This window comes from Chlorocebus sabaeus, chromosome 9 (genome assembly GCF_047675955.1).
Source record: "Chlorocebus sabaeus isolate Y175 chromosome 9, mChlSab1.0.hap1, whole genome shotgun sequence".
In the NCBI taxonomy this organism is placed as follows: Eukaryota; Metazoa; Chordata; class Mammalia; order Primates; family Cercopithecidae; genus Chlorocebus; species Chlorocebus sabaeus.
The window spans coordinates 47,664,769-47,674,426 of record NC_132912.1 but is presented as its reverse complement, the minus strand read 5'-3'; the positions used below and the strand labels follow the sequence as shown (position 1 = coordinate 47,674,426).

Sequence of the window (9,658 nt, the reverse complement as noted above, 5' to 3'; positions counted from 1 at the left end):
TTACTGGGAGACACTCATCTCCTCCTTCCAACTAGAGAGCGAGGTGTGTCCCCAGGAGAGTGGGACCTTGAGCTCCTCTCGATCTTGCTTGGGACTTGGTCCAGGAGGTTATGGGAAGAAACTGGTTTAGAAGCTGACCTCATGGGTTCGCTATTCTTATGTAACACTTAGGAAGAGCAGAGACCCAGGCGGTTCAGTCCCAGAGCAATGTTGTGGTCAACAGAACACAGTCCAGCTACCAACAGTTATTTCAAAATAATTCAAGCTCTTTGTTTATATTTCTTGAAAAAGGAAAGAGAGAAAGAAAGACAGAAAGAAAAAGGAAGGGGTGGCCGAGCTGGAAACTCGGCTTTAAGTCTCCTTTCAGGGGACCCTCAGATGGGCGCCTGCTTGGAAACCTCTCCACCCCTCCAAACACTCCTTTCCTCCCTGAGTATTCATTTGTTGATCCAGATTCTGAATAAATGAAGTCGCACAGAATCCACCTGGCAAAAATGGAAACTGCCTGGAGGCCAGGACTGAGGGGAGGCCCGGAGCAGAGCGAGTGTGCGACCCTGCAGTGAGCAGGGAGGGCAGACTGGGGACGTTCGCCACCTTGAGTGCCTCTGCTCCCCGCAGCCCTGAGACTCCAGGCTCCCCTGTTCCGCCCTCCCAGAGACCCTACCCGTCCTCCTCGCGGGGTTCCCTGGAAGCTCGGGGAAGGGGCAGGCTGCGTCCTCGGGATCTTTTTCAGCAGCCACAGCAGCGCATCCCAGTACCTCCTCCAGGAGCCCCGCCACCTCCTGCCACCCGGGCTTTCCCCACAGCGCAGCGTCCCCTAGTCCCCTCAGGGCTAGAACAGAGGTACCCACAGACAGTGCAAAAGGGAAGTCCCTATTGCCTTCCCATGCAAACTGTAGGGCGGTTAGAGCTGCTGGGGGAGGAAAGCAAAGAAGAAGAAATAAAGTTAAGAGTGATATGGGTACAAAGAAACAAACACGGAGCTTCCGTGGGCCTGCAAAGGAGCCCCAGGAGAAGTACGCTGGGCCTGGGTCATCTCCTGCCTTCAGGGGGCTCCAACCTTCCCTAGGCCCCCCTCCCCCATCCACCTCCCACCCACGACCCTCCCGAGGCCCCCCTCCCCGCCCCCCTTCTCGCCTTCCCATCCCCCTTCCCACACGCAGCTCTCCCAAAGCCCCCTTCACCAGCTCCCCATCTCCACTCCTCGCCTCCCCAACCCCGCTCCCCGCCCCCTCCATCCCGCCTCCCACCCGCGGCCCTCCCGAAGCCCCCCTCACCTCCCCACTCCCGAGGCCCTCCCGAGGTCCCCGGGCTCGCGTTCTCTCGAGTTGCCTGCGGCTGAATCCTGGCGCTGCCAGGGACTCCCTGTCGGCGGGGCGCGGGCTGGGGGGGGGAGTCGTTCCCAACGAAGGGGAAGGAGGACTTTCGTGAGCATCTAAGGAGTACACCCTCACTTTGTCTTCTGACTCTGTCCACCCAGAGCCTGTGACCCTGATCCAGCCCGCGGCGCACAGACCCCAGCTCGGGGCACCCCTGGTGAGCGCCTTCTGCGCCAGAGCTCCGCGCAGCACCAGCCCGCGCTCTCCCCCAGCTTCTGTTCATTTGCTGCAGCCTGAACATCCGTGCTGCCAGGTGACAAACCCAGGCACGCAGAGATGTACATCCTTTACCCAGGGTGACACGACATGGAGCTGAATCCAAGTCCGAGAGTCTGGTGACAGTGTCTGGGCTCTGACAGCGCAGCCGTCTCACAGTGAAACAAATTGGGGACTGGCCTTGTCCTGAGTGGCCTTAGGACAGTGCAGTAGCCTGCAGTCTCCTGGCCAGTCTGTCATATGTGGCAAAGATGAGGCACCTTGTAGCCTTACATGTTATTTTTCTTTCCTTTTCTCTTCTTTCTTTTCTTTAAGGATTTGAATTAGTATATGTAAAGTGCTTAATGCAGGAGCTGGCGGAGAAAGTGGATACTCAGTAAATAACAGCAATGGTTAATTGTAAAAAAAGCATGCCATTTATCTGGTATAATTCCTCATTCTAAGCACCGTGTTAAGTAGTTGGTAATTCCTCACTTGAAAGAAATTATAAAGAATTTTTGTCAGTTTTTAAAATATTATTTTATTGTGATAAAATATTCATAACATAAATTTCACTCTTTTAATACTTTTTAAGTGTACAATGCAGATTAATAAGAGAAATGCACACAAATTTATTAACGTGTACACGGGGAAAAATAAGGTGATTACCCAATATCCACGAGGTCCAGATACTTGTACAGCCTTTTTTTCAGAGAGGAGGGTGGAAGGCGGAATGTAGGTGATTCTGTTGAGGGGCAATAAGTGATTATTGAGAAGAATGAATGGGTCAAGAAAGAGAGAGTAATTCGTAAATGGTTCTTTTTGAAAATTTAATAAGCCCAAGAAATGGATTATTTTTTGAAAGAGTCTGTTCAGGTGTGGTCACGTGTTGGTTTTCTTTTCTGCAATAGATAATGAGATAACAGGGAGGGGAAGGAAAAGTAGTTGTTCTCTTCTGTGGGTTTTCAAGGTCTTCATGTAGATAGGGGAGAGGACTCTTCCAGCTTCTGTTGATCTTGAGGGCCTTTAATTGAAAATACTCATTATACCAGGGAGCCATATTTTGGGGCCAAGTTCCCTGCACTCCTTCAATCCTCCTGTTTGGAACTTCCCTAGAAGTTTCACATATCAACAGCTGAATCAGTGATTATGGAGAGATTTGGGTTAGAGGAAAAGAAGGCAAAGAAGAGGAAACAACAAATAGGGATAAGCAGAAAAGGAAAAATACATAAATACATTGTTGCATATCTTCTTGAATCAGTCTCTTAGTCCTAAGAGTAGAAGCATTCAGTCAAACAGCTGTGTCCATTCTAGGAGGTGGCACTACAGAGGGGCTGGGCTTCTACAGCTGATGCAGGCAAGCTGGTCTTTAATAAGAGGCATTTCTATGGAAACAAAAGAAAAACAAAAGTTTTTCTTAATGTCTGGAGTAGTCCATAATAAACTAGTTTTTTTAGAGTCTCAGAAGTATTTTCAAATTGTAGTGGCAATCTTACAGATTTTCCTGGATTGTAGTCTGAATTACGTGTTCCTGTGAACTTCCTGAGTAGCCCACACATCAGCAGGCACAAAGGCTGTGTACATGTGAGTTTCTGTGCTGACTCCTCCTGAAGTTTATATCAAGTTGTCTAACTTTAGTTTGCAGGGCTTCAAGAAAGACAGTGTTAAATTCTAGTGATTCCAAGTGAGAAAAATGAGAGAAAAATCCAAAAGCACTAGTTTGAAGATTTGCAGCCAAGAAAGAATTCAGGATTTAGTTCAAATTGTAGGAAAATAATAAAAACTCAAAAACAATGGGCAAGACTAGAATCTGATAACAGGCATATTGTACTTTTCTTCTGAAACACAATTTTTCTGTCCCATTTCCCCATTTTTACCAAGAGTAAATCATATTTATGCTTGACAACATATAGATATTATGATATAGCAGAATAATATTCAGAAAAATATGACTAAAAAAATAAATTCCATTATGTATTTGACATTTGACAATGCTTCCCATGTGATTTTAACATACCAAATAAGCCAAATACGTCTTTCTTAGATTTCCAGAGGTTACTTTTAGAAAAAATTTAATTTTAGAAATTGAAATTTGACTTTGGGAAGTATATCAAACATGAAATGTTTAAAACACTTGATCGAATTAGGATTACAGTTCACTGTAAATAGTAGTCATTCATTTAACCAAAGTGATAATTCAAAAATTTCAGACAACTTTTACTCTTTGAGAGAGAAGACTCAGTTTTCTAAATAATCGAAAGACCTAAAGAGTCAAAAGACCTAATAAAGATCTTTTTTTGTAGTTTACTCAAAAGTTGAACAAAAGCCTTTTACTATCCTTACTAATACTACATGAAAATCTTGTTCAAAGGAAGAAAGCATATTCTACATTTGTGTCAGTATATTATTAATGCTAAAGCTAAGTTTAATAATGGCTTGTAAATAAATCCATCCAGTCTAAATCAGCTTTGACCATACAAGATAAGCTTTCCATAAACCTCTTACAATATTTATAATTATCTATTAAAATTATAGGGAAAACCCTATTGTTCAAACACAGGAGCCCGGACTCTGACTTTACATTAGTGTGCTTTTCATATTAATGCTCAATCTTTAGAAAAACTTAAAATAATTCCCTTATAATTTTAGCCAATTTGATCGCACACAAAATTCTTTTCACAAGATTCATCTTTCACAAAACTACAACTAGTTTAAACTTTCAGTTTTGTCCTATACTTTCTCTTTTTGTATTGGAATTCTATAAAAATGTGATTTTCTCTCTTTCTTATTGTTTTGACCACAAAGTTCTCAGTCATGTAAAAGAAAAAAATCACTTTCTTTTTTCAACTTTCTTTACATCTTACTTCCTTTGTACGCTCTATAATAGGGGTTTTTCCTGTATCAAGTAGTTTTAATTATACATATTAGCTATAACATTGACTCTTAGTGCTACAAGTAGTTAGACAGCTGTGAGTGGGGCAGGAGAGGGCTCCCCACCCACTAGGAACATTAGGTGCTGGTTTGGCAATTATCACTTGCCTCTCTAAAAGTGATAAGTAAAATAAAATAAACAAAAGTGATAAAAAGCACCAGAGAGAGGCCATTTCTTGATGGCCAAGCCTGTTGCACTAAAATGTTATTTAACTGAATGCAGGCACCAGGGAGAAGCAACTTCCTGGACCTCTACATTAAGAGACAAAATGGTGAAGTATGACCTTATGAGACCACACCACCAGAAAAGGGAGGAAAGTCTCAGATGGGAATGCATACAACTTCCTGAACACACTGCGCATGCTCAGCTCCTAAGGGTAAGGCAGGCACTGCGTAAGTGGGCAGTTCCCCCTAAGGGAAGGATCATGGCCAAGAGGCCAGCCTATAAAGCCTTAGGGTCAAGGTTAAACACCACACTTGACCTTTGGTGCCCACTTGGGTCTCTTCCAGGTGAACCTTCTTTTCTCTCCTGTTCTAACGCCTTTCTAAATAAACTTCCACTCCTGCTCTGAAACTTGCCTCAGTCTCTTTCTGCCATATACCCCTTCGTTGAATTATTTCTTCTGAGGAGGTAAAAACTGAGATTGCTACAGACCTGTATGGATTCACCACTGGTAACTTGGATACTTTCCACTGATGATATTGGTAACCCTAATTTCCAGTAAAAAACCTAAAAAGTAAATTTTGAACTGTCTTATACCAGTACTTGTAGATGAAAACTATTTCATAACTTTTCCTTATATATCGATTAAATATATTTAGTTTTTCTATATCGTATAAATGACTCGTGAATTTTATAATTACCTATCAATTTAACATAATATGACTTTAATATTAAGTTTCTGAAAAAGATTTTTGAAACTGTGAAAATTTTGTTTATAAACTTCTATTCTGTTTATATTTATTTAATGTATTCATTCTTAACAATTATGCTTGAATAGTTCATTAAACAAAGTCAGGCATCATCTCAAGTTATTTCTTTGTTAATCACTTCTGTAACCCACAATGTTAGGCAGTTACCATGTAAAAAAGAGCTCTAAAGTTAAACACATGTTTATTTTGCTGATCAGAAGACACAGCTGTTTTCATTAAACCAATAATGTTAAACTAGTTATTTACTAATGTTTTCCAAGTCATGTGAACTAAAGGCATTTGAATTAATTTCTATTTTTCTGCTAAAATATTTTATTTAAGCAGTTTCTTTTTCGTTAAGTCAATGAAATAGACATTTTATATATTTTGGTAGTGAAATATCACATAAACACGACACATATAAACATGCAGACATTCAGACACATGGATAAAAACCGGCTGTATAGCTTTATATAGTTTTTTATTTGCCAGTTTTTAAATAATTTTCTTCCCCCTTTAAACTATTAACTCTTGATTACCTGTTCCATTGCTCTAGACTGTTGTTAGTTAAGCAACCCTAAATTTACACCTTCAAAGGGATGACAGGTGAAAGTTTACATCTCCAAGGCATAGAACTTAGATCTAAACACCATTATTTGCTGAAACAAAAAGGACATGAATAAAGGCCCACTCAAAACAAGATTGTCAGGAAAAGTATCCTAAACAAAGGTAAGATTTGGTGTATAAACGTTAAACCAATGTCTTTCTTATTGTAAAAGTGTCTAGTGGCTCCTGTGCAGGGAGGTGCCCTTATAAATGGAGATTTCCTTAAAGATATAAATTTCCTCTGTAAAGAGTGTCAAACTAGTCAGCTAAATGGCAGCGATCTATCTAGTTAGATAGGGGGGATCTTTCAACTTAGTGTATTTCTTGATTAGGTGACTGCCTCAGAGTGGATCCCTTTAATGAATAGGGCAAAGAAAGTATTTGCAGTTTCCCTGGCCTAATATTTGAAATGTAAAAAGCAGCACAACTGGAAGGCAATGCATCTAGATTGTTAAAAATCAAGGACCCCACTGCTATATGGAGCTGTAGGACCCCCAAAAATGGGAAGCACCACAGGACCAGGCTGTGCAATGTTTCTGCAGCACGCCTTGCTACAGAGATTCCCCTGAGCCTGGTGGGTGATCTAGTGCCAAGCAGGCCTCTCTACAGCAGCCTGTTCTCCACGGGAATCTTACTGCTTGGTGGGGAGTGTTCTCACAGCCTCCAAGTGTTCAGATCTGCCTTTTAATCTGAGCACACAAAGAAACAAGTTGCCCCCTGGAGGAGCAAATATTCACTACAACCACTGTCAGCTACTTCGAAAACTGCAGCTTTGTCCAGTGACTTGTCAGCCATTGCACACACAAAAAGTCAAGTTCTCTCTTACAGTATAAAGTAATTCCTGGGACCCCCAAAGCCAAAGAGGTCAGGTAAGTTATTGCAAAAGACAGAAGAGCTTTAGACTTGATGGGAACCTGCCCACAATTCTTTGTACTCCACAAGAAAAACAAAAAACTCTCAAAAGGGGGACTGCCTTTTTCTGTATTTTTCAAGTGGCCTCACAGTCATTTGAAGTCTCCCTTAGATTTCTTCACGTGGTATCAAAAACGGCAAAAAGATAGAGAACCAGAAGTGGAAGGAAATAGGACAATAAGTCTTAGAGGAGCCAAGTTGAGGAGTCTTCTTTTTTTTAAAAGGACTAAGTTTTTACATTTTTCTCAGCAAGAATTATGCCAGCAAGATAGAAACAGATAGACCAAACATTCTCAAACAGGAGTTTTAGTTAACTGAAAAAATTCCCACAAACAAGATCTAAAAAAGGAAAAGATAGAAAATTGTTTTTGTTATTTTTACTCAAAAACATTATACCTTAAATATCAGCTTTTATTTAAGCTGACTTCTGACCGTAGAGTTCTACATGAAATGTTATCAAATCTCTTATCATTAGAGTTCAGCCACAATGAACATAAAGTAGGTCTCCCATTCAGTTTGTCTGGTATCAAAGCCAGCTTTTTTCTCCAATTGTGCATGCAAATGAATTATTTTAAACATTTCAAAGGATCCCTATTTTGGTTCCCACTGCTTAAAAACATCCTGGGTTGGGTGGGTCCACTTTCCTAGGTATTTATAAGATGAAGTCCCATAAATGTTATATACGAATTCAGCTGGTGTTTTAACAGGATTTGATCATGAATGAAAAACCAAGCCCCAATCTCAAACAATAGAAAACCTTTGCAATCTTAAAAAGCATGCTATGTCAAATGAGACCACTGGTCCACATTGCCAATCCCATGGCTTGAATTCTCAACCCAGAGACAAAGGTAGAAAAACCCACACCTTCTATCCTAAGGTAGAGGTGAAAAAAAGCCAGTTCTCTGCAGAGTTCTTTATTGGAACCTCCTGTACAAAGACAGACCGAAGCCCTCAGTCTTAAAGGAAAAAGAGATTCTGAAAACTGATCCAAATAACATCTAGACTGTCAACAAAAGAGTAGAAGGTTTAAATTCAAGAGAACTAACAAGTTCAATAGAACTCACCTGAAATACCTGTTGGAACTTCTGAAGGCAGAGAGAATGCAATGGGTTCCTGCTGGTGCCAAACAGGGCTTTCAGAGACAAACACTGGAGGGTTGTGGGGAATAACTCTGGATCCTGCCAACTACACCACATATGTCAGCCTAGAATGAAGAAGGTGAGGTCAAATTAATATAAGCAGAGAATTTTCAGTGGGGGTTAAGTTTCAGAATTGCAATCAGGATCATAAATTCAGGTTACCCTGAATGTACACTCTGATTAGCAGCACTTGCAAGTGAATTTCTAAGGAAAAAAAAAGTTCCTGAGTCTTTTACCAATAATTTACATTAAAATCATGTAAGATTTGATTAGCTATACGTTGTTTATTTGTATCACAAAATGACTTTAAACCATTGTCATCCAGTATAAGTGGGGCGTGACTGAAGTCTCACACTCGGACTCTCTGGGCCTGATGGATTTTGCATCCCTCACATACTTCAGACTGCCCTGAGCTACTTTTCTCCTCTTGGAGCACACCATCTTTCAGGAACCTCCACAGGTTTGGATATTTGGAAGCTCTGCAAATCCGGCCCTTTGAGTTGTTGTGGAAGCTTTATTATGTAGGCATGTTTGATTAGGTCATTGGCCATTGGTGATCAACTTAACTTCAGCCCTTCTCCCATCCCTGGAGGTTGGGGGATGTAGGTGAAATTCCCAACCCTCAAATCATGCCTGGGTATTTCTGCTGACCAGCCTCCCATCCTGAAGCTACCTGGGGGCTGCCAGATATCAGCCTACTCATTAGCATAAAAAGACACTCAACATTTTGGAAGATTCCAAGCCCTTTAGGAGTTGTATGCCAGGAAAAGGGGAAAACAATAAAATGGTTGCTTAACTATTGGTTACCTTCTGAGAAATATTTTCTTAGGTGTAGGTAATTTCATTGTTGTTTGAATATCATAGAGTGTACTTACACAAACCTAGATGATAATAGACTACCACACACCTACACTATGTGTTACGGCCTATTGCTCCTAGGCTACAAACCAGTGCAGCATCCTACTGTACTGAATACTGTAGGCAATAGTAACACAGTGATATTTGTGTATCTATACATAGAAAGGGTACAGTAAAAATATTATATAAAAGATTGAAAATGTACACCTGTATAGGGCAATAATCCTATGGACCACTGTTTCATACACAGTCCATAATTGACTGAAACACCCCAGGCAGTACATGGCTTTATATTTTTCACAATATCACAGTGCTACATCCAGATCTTGTCAGTTCAGGATAAACTCATTTATTTCCTAATGATAGTGGAATTTCTTCCTGTCAATTGTTGCCAAGATGACAGATGCAAAACACAAAGGGTGGCCTCAGGGGATAGGACTAGGGAATGATTGTGTGGGGGTGGAGATGCAGTGCAGGAGGGAGGTGTGCAAGGACTTGCCTTCTCCCTGGGTGATAGGAGGGCAGAAAGTGACCAGGAGTCCGCAGGCGTGCCCCAGCTGAGGCTCAGGTGAAAGGATTTCCCTGGAGATGCTCAGTCTTCAATGTTGCTTGGCTTGTTTGTTTATTCTATGCTGTGCTTCTCACTCAAGAACTTCAAGCCTTCAGGAATCTGGTCTTAGCAGGTTGAGGGGCACTGGAGACAGACCAGCATATCCATTTTGGGGA

The 9,658-nt window shown here is 41.4% G+C and overlaps 1 pseudogene; it reads right to left on the bottom strand.

Annotated features, from left to right (window-relative positions):
- Positions 1 to 363: 363 nt before the first annotated feature.
- On the bottom strand, positions 364 to 1,620 carry LOC103215778 (uncharacterized; annotated as a pseudogene).
- Positions 1,621 to 9,658: the final 8,038 nt, after the last annotated feature.